We start from the raw sequence: 12,052 nt of genomic DNA, 5'->3' as shown, positions 1-12,052 counted from the left end.
TCCAGGACTGATCTCTCTCGACAATATGTCTGTAGTATGTAAGACAGAGTTTTTCCATCCTTGCCTCTAAGGAGCGCACTGGCCATACTTCTTGGATTGTGGTGAAGAGGATAGTGCTTTGATCCTGGAGGCTCTGCCACCAGTATTTCAAACATCAGCAGGATCACCCACGGGGGACCGGTTTCAGCAGAGCTTCCAGACGAAGCCAGAACAGGAAGAAAAGCCTAGGGATCTACTTCTGAAAAGTAGTCAGTGTAAACCTCTAGCTCACCACAGAACATGGTCCAATAGAGCAGGCTGGAAGATCAGCCCCTTAGGTCCAAAACTACAGCGTGACCGTGTGTTAGTCCAGGTACTTTAGAGAAACAAATCCACAAAAACTCATGTATACAAGAGAGTTTTATATAAAGGTTAAGTGCGCATCAAGAAAACATTCCAACCCAGTGCAGCCCAATCCCACAAGTCCAACATTAACCCGTTAACCCATATGTCCATCACCAATCCACAAAGTCCTCCTCCATCTCACAAACCAGACACAATGATGCCGACTGCAGGAGGAAAGCCAATTCAGTGAAGCTGCAAACATCTCAGCGCTGGCAGGGGTCTCCACACTGCTGCTCCAGCGCTCAGGGCAGTATCGGGGTAGGCCCATGTTTCTTCTCCTCAGGGATGTCTTGCAGGAAGTGAGCCTTGCCAGCTAAAGCAGGGAACTGGCTAAGGCAGCTTCACCCTGGTCCAACCACCAGAAAGCAAGAGACCTGAGAACTAGAAAGGTGAGGCTCACCGAGCCATTTATACCCCCACCCTTCAATTAACCCCACATGTGTTTATTGGCCAGGTTGGCACAATAAACTAACTACCTAAATCCACCCCTTGCCAACCTGGCACCTGTACATAATTCTTTAGCTTCACAATTGCAATTAAGTAACACCTGCACCTAAATCCTATAATCCTCTGAATATGTTCTCCCCACCTATGAAAGTTTGTAAGCCAACCACTTCATGCCTTTATCCCCCCAATGTTGGGTATCCAATTTATATACTGCCCACTTACATCAACCCAGTGCTCTGAGGAGACAATCATATTTTCGACATGAAGAGTCTTCATTCCAGTTGGAACCTTGTGAAGTCTGCATCCATAAACAAAGTCAAATCCGGACAGGCCATCCATGAAGTCAGCTACAATATGCACCAATTCACAGGCTCAAAAATCTCCATCTGGTCGGGTTCTGGTCAACTCAATGTGGGCTGCCTCACTCAGCCTCCACAGGGTGCCCATTGGTCACCTTGCCTTTAGACCACGGGCTCTCACCAATACTCAACAAGCCTAGCCCCCTCGTGCTAGGCCATGAACTTTAGACCAGTCAACCTGCTCTTGTCTTCTTTTTTCCCTGTAAACCAAGTCCACAGGTGTCAGTGGCCAAACTCAACCTGTCTCTTTATTGCTGCATTTCTCCCACTTCCACTCAACAAGTAGATCCAGGTGGTCACCTAGCAAGCATTTTAGCCTGCCCACATGCTCCCTTTAATATTCAGTCCCAGAGAGGAGTTTTCTTCATGGTTCCAGATTTTTTCCAGCTTCTGACAAAGACCATTGGTTCCTGAGTACTCCAAAGCACTGGGTGGGGTATATCTTTGTTTGCATAGCTTTCTTTGCAGGCGTGGCCTAAACCCATCTAAAGATCAAATTTTAATGACTCAAAGCAAGTGGACTTACAAACTTTCTATTTTCATATTTCCCATATTTTCCCCAGAAAACCAAGTAAATAGTGTGGCTTTATCTGACCTCTGGCTAGACAAGAAAAACTACCATGAAGGAGAGGATTCTCCATCTTATGATTTTTTTTCTCCAGTACCCCACTCCCAAGGTACCATATTGTTGCTGACTTCATGGATGGCCCGTATTTATCAGCCAGGTTGGTACAATTAACGACCTCAGACCGTATCAATGGACTCCATCCTAACAATGATTGCTCGTCTTCAGCAGCAGTGACACATTTCATGGAGGCTCACTGACTGTGCCAGGTGGCCCAACCAATGGTCAGTGAGCCAACACGTCTGTCCAGAGAGAAATAGCACCAAGGAAACCTACCTCAGATGACCTTCCCTATCCCCGGGGACCCCCGCCTTTCCCAGGCCTCGGCTCCTCCAGTCTGGCACATACTCTTCAGCTGTAGGCTGGCATGTCCATCTTGAGTCTCCTGGTTTCCTTAGTTGCCCCAGGGCTTTGGTTACGCCACAACAAAGTCGACGTTTCCCAAAAGACAAGACATAAAACGACAGACTCTGATTTTTCAATCTCAGCATTTCTTTGGCAGAAGATCACCCCAAACCTTGTTTTTCCACAAGCATGAAGTGGAAACACTAATTACCCCCCACCTCCAATAAGAACAATACAAGGGAGATGTATGAACATCCAGCAGATAAACACGTGGCCAGATCAGACGTGCTTCTGCCCAGGTTTCTCTCCAGATAGGATTTAAGGCCCTGAATCTGCCTTCGGAACAAGTGACAGAACAGGTTATTTATGCAAATAATTTCTTCAAAAACAACCAAGGCATGACACGCCAATTGTGTAGTAAAATGCTCATCAAGTTTCAAGCAGGCTGCTGTTAGGAGCCATCCAGTTGGTGCCAACCCAGAACGACCCTGTGGGCAGCAGCTCAACCACTGCGCAGTTCTGTCCCTTCCTCACAGTGGTTCCTGTGCTGGAGCCCATTAGTGCAGCCCCTGTGTCGGTCTCTCTCCTTGAGAGCCTTCCTCTTTTCTGCTGCCCCTCCACGTTTAGCCAGCATGATGTCCTTCTCCAAAGATTGATCTTTCCAGAGTCGGTGGGACAAAGCCTCATCATTGTTGCCTCTGCGGAGGATTCTCTGCTGGCTGGGAGCAGGGAAGACCCAGATGGGAGGAGGTAGGCTGGCTGCTTTCTACAAAAGGCTAATTGATGGACTGTAGACTCACTCTCTTAAAAAAGCAACGAATTGTCAGGTTTCCTGTTCATGGTTCCCAGACTGCTTTACTTTGCTGAAGGCCCAGTCACCCAGCCAGAGTAAATGAGTAGGGTACCTGCAAGCTAATGAAATCCCTGCCCTTTAGAGACAGCCACTACCCAGGCCAAGCCCCAGCCCCACCCCAGCTTCAGCCCAGCCCCAACCCCAGCCTAAGCCTGGCCCCGGCCCCACCTATCAAGCTACTGATTGTCTTCAGGGAGGAGTCCAAAGAACCCAGGCCTGCCTTAGGGCCTGCCAAGGCGTCCTGTTAGGACCTGCTGCTCCCTGGGACAAAGGTGGCCGCTGCTAGGGCTTGTCTCTTCAGGCTATCATGGTACAATTAATTGCAACAGCTGTGGCTTAATGGATCCCCAAGCAACCGCGGTGAGCTGGATGGTGATGACAACATTGGGAAAAAAATAATATCGATATATCTGAAATGCTCAGGGATGTTTCCCCCAGGTTCAGCTGGGCGCGGATTTTCACCTCATCAGGCTTGGTTCATATGACAAGCATGCTGGTTAGTTTTCAAATGTTGGCAAAGGCAGGGAAGGGGACGTGATTGCTGATTAGGACTTCCCAAACATCGCTTTATTTAGTCTTGTCACCAATTCGACCACTCATCACGTTAAAGCGCAAGTTGCAGGCTTTGAACTCCACCTGGCCCATTAAAGTGTTTTAGAGGATTGTGTGCATTTCAGAGTTTCTGTTAATTTGGCATTATTTTGAGTTTTGATAACTCGACTAAGTTAATGGGTCTCACATTTGACCGCTTCACACAAAGATTAAGAGTTTTGAGATGCATAAAAGTAGCTGAACCATATGTAAGAACTCTCCTGATCCTGGAATGAAACCTACCAAGTATTAGACAGTGTCTGATTCAGCATTAGACACTGAATGGACAATCTGCAAAATGGAAGACAGAGAACATTGAAAAGAGGATGGAATAGTAGAGGAGGTGAGAGTAACACCTGGAAGATTCTAAATAGAGATCTGAAATACGAAGAACTTCCAAGCTGTAATCATTGAAGAAGAACACAGACTACGAAAAGTCTCATGAATGGTACCAAGATATTAGTGAGAAACGAGACATCAAGTAAAAACATTTACATTTTGACATGATGGAAATGTTCCACTCAATCTAGGGCACATTTGAGACTCGGACGATGCCCATCACGTCCCTTCTCTTCTTCCTCCTGGACACACAGCTAGACTACATTTCTGATTTCCTTGCAGTTAGCTGTGGCCAGGTGAGTGCATTACCATTTCGAGGCGTGGTCCAGAAATGCTCCTATGGAATCCTCTCTGTGCTCTCGCGCTTCCCTCTCTGTAGAGAAAGCCGAGGCTCCAGTAGAGGACTTGATGGATGAAAGAGCAGGTCTTCCCAACTCAATAACCCATCTTGGACTTTAGTGTAAACAAGAAATGAACTGCTATTGAGTTCCATTTCTAAGAGATGGCGCTTATGAGATTAACTTAGTGCCCTCTGAGCTCAGAGAGTGGATGCAAAATATACCCCCAAAGCTAAAAGTTTACAGGCTACTAATACCAGGACACAATGCTGTCCTCACAATAGTGTGGGAGTATGTCATCTCTTGTATTTGGTCAGGGACAATTTTGGTCGGCGAAGAACAAAATTTTCATGACACCTAGCAATAAACAAATAAATGTGTGGTTGTATAATTTGCTAATATTATGGATACCAGGTATAGTCATACTTTTGATAAATAAGATAACATCTTATCTAATAATATGGAAGATAGAAATTCTGAATCTTGTTGCAGACCATCTTCTTCTTGAACCTCTGTATCTCTCTTGGAAGTTATGTATCCTGGCTCAGGAATTCAATTACAAGCTGGGTGTTAATGATGGTCAGATCTCAAATCTCTGTTCTAGCCCAGTTCTCTATATCTCTAGCCCAAAGCCATCTCTTCAAGAATTGAACCATGGCTCTAACCAACAACCCCTTTGGTGTCCAACACAACAGGCATCTCGATATGTAAAAGTTGTTGAGCTAATAGAACTTACCTCGACCAAGCACATTATTGGTTACCCTCTCAGGATCAATCCCACCTAAACTAACTCTTTTCTTCCAGAAATAATCTGAATTTGATTTATGTCTCTATGCCCCCTCCCACAGAGCAATGTGTCTGGGGGAATTGGCCAATTCCCAATTCCAAGAGTAGTTCTGCTTGTGCTGAAGGTAATCCATTAATTGATCAGGAGTGAACACCTGTCAATGGGATGTGAGGAGTAATCAGCTGAAAGACTCCCAGGAATATTTCCTTACTCTCTGGAGATAGCCACAAGAAAATACAGTCAACAAGTAGAAAAGGAACTGACCACAGGTGAAGCAATTGTGCTGTATTCAGCCAAGGGATCGAATGCACACTCTTCACACGGCTGACATAAAATCTAATCATCACAGTTGCCATCAAATTGGCTTTGATTCATGTTGGCCCATTTATAGCATAACGTAATGTTGCCTGGTACCTGCACCATTTTCACAATCCTCGGTTTGCTTAAGGTTGCTGGTGCAACCATTAGGCATTTCTAGGGCTCCCAACCTGGGGTTCATCTTCCAGCGCTGGATCAGATAACACTCTGTTGCACTCCATAGCGATGTCATTTCTCCTTCTCGGGAGGTCACTGCTGTATATACTTGAGTAGAAGCCAACCTGCATATCAGCCAAGGAAGCTCACTTTACCACAAAACTGCATTCAAAATGTGCTGAAACCTGGCTTATACACGAGTACATACGATATCCTTTCTCCTTAGTCTGTCTTAGTCTCAACCCACCTCTGAAACCAGTTCACCATGAGTGACCCTGCTGATATAGTGGAGGCAGAGCATCCAATATCATAGCGGCACACATACAACAAATTAGTACAGGTTGGTCTTTTTATTAGCATTTACTTACAAAGTCCCCCCCCCCCCCCGTTATCTGTATGTTCCATTTTTGGGGTTAATTTAAACATATTTCTAATTATAAACAAAAGCATAGCTAACTTTTGTTTTTCTATTCCATCTAAGCATATCTAATGTCAATGAAGCTGCTATTTCTCCCCCTACTTTCTAGCAGTCGTTGGGTTTGGGCAAGAGAGGAAGAGTCTGCAATGTATGCTCAGTGAAGCATCTTGAAACCAGAAGTTGTCTTCATCATCAAGTACTTATCTAGCTAATTGTGTCATGTCAACTTGATCAAGTGTTGAAGTTGTGATGACATGTGTGTGCTTTCAAATGTGCCAGAGCAGTGGTTCTCAACCTTCCTCGTGCCGCGACCCTTTCATACAGTTCCTCATGTGGTGGTGACCCCCAAGCATAACATCATTTTTGTTGCTACTTCATCACTGTCATTTTGCTACTGTTATGAATTGGGCGACCCCTATGAAAGGGTCGTTCGACCCCCAAAGGGGTTGAGATCCTCAGGTTGAGAACTGCTGTGCTAGATGGAAGGCAGCCTTGTGGTGACCGAGACAGTGACGGGTTGGAGAGGTGTCTCTATAAACCAGTGGGCATCAGAAGCAACACCCTCTAGAGCAGCAGTTCTCAGTCTGTGAGTTTGTCAATCAGAATACACGAGGAGCTGTATGAAAGGGTCGCGGCATGAGGAAGGTTGAGAACCACTGCCCCAGAGCCTTGAGAGAGCCCATAACCCTCTGACACCTGGATTTTGGATGTCTAGCCTTCAGGACCTTGAAACAATGCATTTCTATTGATTTAAACAGATAACAACAATAAAATGATGTGAGATTAAAGCTGTATTATATTACCTCTGGAAAATTCCATATGAAATGGCTTATTAAGTGGAAATTATTGGGCTAGATCAAAAGACGTGTTGCCTGGGGTAAATCTGCTGCACAACATTTTTTTAGAGTATTAAAAACAAAGGTGCCCCTGGCCCAAGCCATAGTATTTTCGATTGTCTCCCATGTATATGAAAATTGGACATTGAATGAGAAAAACTGAAGAAGAATCAATGCGTTTGGATTGTGGTGCTGATGGACAATATTGAAAGTACCATGGACTGCGAAGAGGGGAAATCATACTGTCTTGGAAGAAGAAAACTTTGTAAGACTTTGTCTTCTATACTTTGGACCTCTTGTCAGGAGAAACGTGTCCCAGGAGAAGGGCATCCTGTTTGGTAAAGTGGAGGGGCAGTGAAAGAAAGGAAGGGCCTCGAGGAGATGGACAAGTCAACACAGTGGCTGCAACAGTTGTGAGGATGGTGCAGGAGCAGGCGGGGTTTTGCTCTGTTGGGCACAGTTGCTGTGAATCGCAACCGACTAGACGGCACCAAACAACAATAGCATTGGATGACAGCCTTGGGAGTGATACAGTTTTCTTCTTTTTTGCAAAGAGTCCATTTAAAGGCTAATTGAGTAAACTTTTCATTTCATTGGCCATCAGGGAAATGAAACCATTAATAAGGAAAGTCATTAATTTTGTGGATGAAATTATGAGGTAAAGGACTGTGAGTCTTACCCTAAGGAAGTTAATTAGCATCGCTATGCAATGGCAGTGAGTGAGTGATGGAGAAAAGAGCCTGGTGTAATTGGAGTGCCTTGGTCTGGGATCTCCAGGTCACCTCTGATCATTTGTGCTGGCAAGTAGGAAGTGACCAGGCCAGAAGAGACTCATCTGAGTTTGATATTAGCCAGCTTCAGAAGGCATGATTTAGTCTTTCGTGTAGGACTAGCTGATGGGTGCCTTGATCACTGAGGCTCATGGACTTTCTGGTTAATGAGAACATCTGCTCTAAGGAACAGGTAGGTTCAAGCCACTGGCCTGGAAGTTAGCAGCCCCAAACCCACTGCACTACCAGGCCTCCTGGTGGGTGTCCACAGTAGGTCATTTGAAAAATCAAGTCCTTTGAACTTGACGTAGCTTCAGATGGCTGCATCAGAGAGCAAGAGTGCCTGGTGACAGGGCTGGAGGAGTGGGAATGCGAGGATTGGATCAATCTCCACATTGGGTGATGGGATTATATTGATCCTTACCATGCCAAAAGAAATTAATTTACCAAAAGTTGAAACATTTTACTCATTGTATTCCTTATACTTGGGCACACATAAAATAAAATGTTGTTTTCAATGGTGATAAGGGTGCAATTTGACAATGCACAAAAAGAATCCAAATTCCAAAACAGCATCATCCCACAAATATGAGCCTAGCAAAGAATTGAGCAATTTCCCAAAACCCACAAACCAAAACGAAAGAAAAGAAAAACCTGACTCACTGCCATCAAGTCAAGGCCAATTCACAGCGGCCCCATAGAACAAGGTAGAACTGCCGCCTGGGGGTTTCTGAGATGGTAACTCTCTCCCAGAATAGAGAGCCCTAAGAAAAATGAGAACAAATGCCCACGAGCCCCGACCCTAGCAAACACGTCCAACTATAGAACTGTGCGGTCATAATCTCAATGATTAGGAACACCATAAGAGCAATGTGTATGAACCTAAGCAAACACAGCAAAAGAACGACCCAATGATAACAACCCGAATTAGCCCCATCAGGGGAGCAGTTGACCCTGTAGGATAAGTGTCAGGCTTCTAACTCGAAGGTTCGAACCCACCCGTTACTCTGTGGGAGAAAGAGGAGGCCGTCCCCTCCTGTAACCATCTGGTCTCAGAAGCCCTATGGAGCAGATCCACTGTATCCTACAGGATCCCTATGATTTGGAATTGACTTGATGGCCACGGGTCACCCACAGGATTGAGCGGTCCACACCATGCCCCACACTTAGGACCACAAATCCAAGGCGGTTTTCCCACAACCCCTCTAGGGTGCAGTCATAGCTTGGGAGTCTGCCCGACACCGCACTTTCTCACCTGCCTGCCTGTTCCTTTGGGTTTGATCACTTGCTAGTACTACTCACAGAATTCCCTGAGAGTGAACATCCTAAGGGAGCCCTGCGGGAGAGATGGTAGGCTGCTGAGCATAAAGTCAGTATTTCGAACTCCCCAGCCCCTCTCAGGGAAAGGTGAGACTGGTTGCTTTTGTAAAGATTTAGTCTCGGAAACTGCCCGGTGTTGCGATGAGTCGGGACCTCTGAATGGGGGGTTATCTGTCAACGGAAAGCGGGGAGCTCCTCTGCTTCTCCTCCAGTCTTCTTGCTTTATGTCTTCTTAAACTCTTACTAGAATATGTTATCATTCGGACAGTGAGGGGGCAGGGCCTTAGAGTGCAAGCAGGTTTACCTATGCTCAAAGAATTACCCAGTAGGGACTGTGTCCCTCATAAGCACCCTTGGGCTTCCTTCAAGCGGGCAGCAGAACTGGCCTGTCACTGCGTACAGTTCTCCTGCATTATGCAACTTACATCTTACTTAATTGTCATCACAACTTTTTTGCAGTTGGTGTCATCCTAAATTTTTTAATTTTTAGTGTATATATACATATATATAAAATAACATTCTTAGATACTCAAACATTCTTTGAAAGACGCAACCTCACTGCCATCAAGTTGACGCCAACTCCCGGCGACCTCATAGGACAGAGTAAATCAGCTCCTGTGAGTATCTGAGGTTGGAAAGCCTCCTCTTTGCCCCGCAGAGCACCTGGTGATTTCAAACCACTGACCGTGCAGTACGCATCCAATGCTTAGCCCTCTGTGCTATCAAGGTATAGTGCAAACACACACACATATGTAATGACACTACTAGGACAAGACTTAAAACTCTGGAAAATCCCATATGACAGACTACAGTAACCCTGCAAAAAATTCAGTGTGGCCGAAGAACCTTAATTCTGTGGCAATGCACAATGATTCAGTACTCACCCAGCCCCTGAACTCAGTCACAACACCAACCTCTGGTCAATCGGATGTCCAAAGCAACGTCATGAGATAAATATTCAAAGTTCTAACCCACATTACGTTTAAAAATAAAAACAGGGGTAAGACAGTATGGGTTTTATTTTCAGGAGGCAGACCAAAAACACAACACAAAACAATAAACTCACTGCCATCGAGTCAATTCTGACAGCAACCCAATAGGACAGGGTAGATCTTCCCCGTGCGTTTCTGAAACTGTAATTCTTTACTGGAGTGGAGAGCCTCGTCTTTCTCCTACAGAGGAAGTAGGCTGGTGGTTTAGAACTGCTGACCCAACGTGTAACAACTACTCCACTAGGGCTCCTTGGAGAGAGAGCAGACAGCCTTTATTAAGCAAACGTCTTCACAAAATAAATAATGCATTACCCAGTCTCCCCTTTTGTTTCGTTAGTAAGAGTGGGCAAGCATCAGTCATCCTTTCCCGGCTTCGTGCCGGCCAGAAGCTCCCCAGTTTGACCAGCCCATCATTTAATCAAATAAGGAGTCTATTCCACACTGATAGTGCACCGCTCACCTGACAGTTTGTCAGAGGGGAGGGGCTGCAGAGTTGCCATCATCCGGGAAGCTGTGTCACCGGTAGTGAAAAGCCAACCAGGTCCTCCAGGTTGGCCCGGTTTCAGCAGAGCTTCTAGGCTGAAGGACGCTCTGTGAGCTTCTTCCGGAGACTAGCCACTCGGAACCGCCAGCCCAGTACCAGGAACATGGTTCAGTCCAATGCTGGTGGATGAGCCTCTGACGTTGAAGGCGCTCAAAATACCACGAGAGCGCCGGATGGGACCATGGTCTAGTGTGTTAGGCAGAAGGTCACTATGCGTGGAGAGCAGATTCAAAGAGCAGGTTCAAGGGCAACGAACAATGGCAGCAACATGTTCATCGCTCCTACTCAACCCAAAAGCTTCAGGAAAGAAATGTAACTAGTTACAGAAGCCCATAGAACTTCTAGGAGGAGAAAAGTTCATGGGAAAAAAATGGGATCAAAAGATCATCATTTCCTACTGACTTTTGGAAACCCTCACGTATATACATGCTAGGGAGAAAATATCCTGGGGGCAGCGTGGTTAAGAGCCGGGGTGCTAACTGCAAAGTCAGCAGTTCAAAACCACCCACAGCTCCAGATAACAAGACGGGCTTTCTACTCTCAGTTCCTCTTGGAATCTCAGAGGCAGTTCTGCCTGGCCCCAAAGAGCCTCTCCAGAAGCTGGGGCGACTCCGTGGCAGTGAGAAAGGATATGGGAGCCCAAACCCCAACATACACAAAACAGTAGTCTTTGATCACATTGTTGTGCGCCCTGGGGCCGCCAAATGCACACACAGGCTGAACTTGGCAGAGGGCTGGCTGTTCCTCGCAGCAGAGGGCTCTGGAGCCCCCTGGCCAAGTCCAACTGAGCCCCCCTCCTCAGCTTCCAGACTGTCCTTCCTGGGGAGGAATGGAGCCCAGCCAACTTCTTTTCTCCTCCACCCCTGTGCTCATTTGTTTCCCATTATTGGATATATTTTTTAATCTAAGTAAAAATAAGAATGTTTCGAAAATAATAGTAGAAGGGAGCATACATGCGATCCCAGGCTCTCGGGTAACTGGCTAGCCTGCCGGGGCATTTCCTTTCGGTTGTTTGATAAATTAGCCAAATTATTCACTTTGCGTGGGTCTCCCTTTCGCCCTTCCCCCAGCCTCCACCCCCACCCCCTCTTTAAAAGCCCATCGCAAGCCTCTCCTTCCTAAAGGCTACAGGAATTCTTCATCCTGGGGCGCCCTCCCCTCTGGCCCCGCCTCCCGATGCCTGCCCCTCAGAGTCAGCTGCTCCCTGCTTAGCCAAGAGCTAACAACCTCATTTTATCATCAAGCAGCCCTGGAGTGGGGGCGAAATCTGCTGTGCGCCCCCCCCCCCATAATGCATTTCATTACCTTTGGATTATCAGTTCGGAATTATTCACATCACTGCCCTTAATTATCCACCTCACTGCCTTCTTCATTTGCATGGAGGGCGGGACCCAGGCGGGGCTGGATTCTCTGCCCAGCAGCAGTCTCATCTGATTAAGGGAGGTGCTCAGAAAATGGCCTCCGAGCCGGCAGGCCTCTGCTGCTGGGTGTCTTGTACCGGCGAAGCACTTCATTTATTTCTGTCCCAGGGTCAGTACAAAGGTGATGGCTATAGGATAGCTGTGATAGGGTGGGGGCTGGGCCGCGTGAGGAAGGCAGCCTGCTTTCTCCCCTCCACATCTCCTCCTGC

The 12,052-nt window shown here is 46.5% G+C and overlaps 1 long non-coding RNA gene across 1 annotated transcript; it reads right to left on the bottom strand.

Annotated features, from left to right (window-relative positions):
* Positions 1-424: 424 nt before the first annotated feature.
* On the bottom strand, positions 425-11,848 carry LOC142443711 (uncharacterized). Its single transcript, XR_012783522.1, has 4 exons — positions 11,728-11,848; positions 10,339-10,631; positions 2,092-2,224; positions 425-730 (listed from the first exon to the last, which is right to left on the bottom strand). It is a non-coding gene; the product is annotated as an uncharacterized LOC142443711 (long non-coding RNA).
* Positions 11,849-12,052: the final 204 nt, after the last annotated feature.

This window comes from Tenrec ecaudatus, chromosome 3, assembly GCF_050624435.1.
Source record: "Tenrec ecaudatus isolate mTenEca1 chromosome 3, mTenEca1.hap1, whole genome shotgun sequence".
NCBI classification, from domain to species: Eukaryota; Metazoa; Chordata; class Mammalia; order Afrosoricida; family Tenrecidae; genus Tenrec; species Tenrec ecaudatus.
This window is presented reverse-complemented; position numbering and strand designations above follow the sequence as displayed.